General features: G+C 78.7%; 1 pseudogene; it reads left to right on the top strand.

The window, feature by feature from the left end:
- LOC119230296 (spermatogenesis-associated protein 2-like protein) lies at positions 1 to 1,699 on the top strand (annotated as a pseudogene).
- The last annotated feature ends 11 nt before the right edge of the window (positions 1,700 to 1,710 follow it).

The raw sequence follows: 1,710 nt of genomic DNA, 5'->3' as shown, positions 1-1,710 counted from the left end.
ATGGGCAGCCGCCCGCTGGCCGAGGACTACCGCCTGTGCCTGGAGCGCGAGCTGCGGCGCGGGCGCGCGGGCGTGTGCGGGGACCCGTCGCTGCGCGCCGTGCTCTGGCAGATCCTGGTGGAGGACTTCGACCTGCACGGCGCGCTGCAGGACGACGCGCTGGCGCTGCTCTCCGACGGGCTCTGGGGCCGCGCCGACCTGGCGCCCGCGCTGCGCGGCCTGGCCCGCGCCTTCGAGCTGCTGGAGCTGGCGGCCGTGCACCTGTACCTGCTGCCCTGGCGCAAGGAGTTCGCCACCATCAAGGTGCGCGCCGCGGGGCGCGGGCGGGGCGGGCGGGGCGCGGGGGCCGCTCGCGGGCTGGGCGCGGCCCCCTGCCGGGGCGAAGCCCTCCCGGGAGCCGCGGGGGCGCGCCCAGGCCGGGGCCACGACTCCTCCCGCCGCGGGCCGTCGCCCTCCACGGAAGACCCGGGGTCCCCGAGGCGGGCGGGGGCCGCTGGCTGGCGCACCCCGCGCCCCGGGCTCCTTCGGGAGGGTGGGAAGGCGGTGACGTCACAGCGCGTGGGCGCGGGCCCCCGGGTTGCCATGGCAGCCGCTCCGGAGCCAGCCCGGCCCGGGCCGCTGCCGCCCCAGCGGGACCCCGCCGGCCGAGCCCGGGGTCTGCGGCCCCCGAGGCGGCCACGGCCTGGCCCGGCCTGCGGGGCCCGCGCCACCGGGCCGGCCGGGAGGCCGCGACGGCCGCCGTGCCCACGCGGGCCCCGGCCCAGGGCCCCCCCCCGCGGAGCTCCAGGCCGCCGGGCTCGCGGCTCGGCGCCCCGCAGGGCGCGCTCGGGCGCGGGGCGGCCCCGGGCCGTCCAGCGAGGCCTGACGCGGCCTCTCTCCTGCCTCGTGACCCGCTGCGAGCATTTCTCTCCGGCCGCGGTGCCGGTGCCGGCTGCCCGGCCAGCGGGGTCCGTCTCGGGGAGCCGCGCGCCACCGGGGCTGCTCCGCCTCCCGGGCGGGGCCGGGGGGCTGGGCGCGCTGCTGACCCGGTGTCCCCGCAGACCTTCTCAGGCGGCTACGTGCACGTGCTGAAGGGGTGCTCTCCGAGGACCTGCTCGTCCAGAGCTTCGAGAAGATGGGCTACGTGCGCCAGGACGACCACCACCTCATGATGGCCACCCCACCCCCGCCGGCCAGCTGGTGCAGGTGGCCCTGGGCTGCTTTGCCCTGCGGCTGGAGTGCGACATCCTGGGGGAGGTGCTGGCGCAGCTAGGCACCAGCCTGCTGCCGGCCGAGGAGCTGCTGCAGGCCCGCCGGGCCAGTGCTGACGTGGCCTCTGCGTGGCCTGGCTGCGGCGGCGGCTGGCTGGGGACAAGGAGCCGCCACCCTGCCGCCGCGGGACCCCTGGCCGTGTACCGGGCCCCGCTGGACCTGTACCAAGACCTGCAGGAGGACGAGGGCCTGGAGGCGGCCAGCCTGTACGGCAGGTCCTCCCCAGGCCCAGACTCGCCCTCCTCAGCGCTGGCCTACCAGCCTCAGCCGTGGGGGCAGAGCGCCAAGTTGTGGGGTGCCAGCGCTGGGGCCTGGGACCCGGGGCTGAGGCCGGGGGGTCACCCAGGGCCAGCAGCCCGCCCTACGGGGCACTGGAGGACGAGCTGGAGCCCGAGCCCGAAGTGTTCTCCTTCCTCTCGCTGCGCAGAGAGCTGGCCACCCCCCAGCCGCCCGGGAGCC

This window comes from Talpa occidentalis, unplaced genomic scaffold (assembly GCF_014898055.3).
Source record: "Talpa occidentalis isolate TD23 unplaced genomic scaffold, MPIMG_talOcc4v2.1 talOcc4.609, whole genome shotgun sequence".
Taxonomy (NCBI): Eukaryota; Metazoa; Chordata; class Mammalia; order Eulipotyphla; family Talpidae; genus Talpa; species Talpa occidentalis.
The sequence above is the reverse complement of the archived record's forward strand: the minus strand, read 5'-3'. Positions and strand labels throughout refer to the sequence as shown.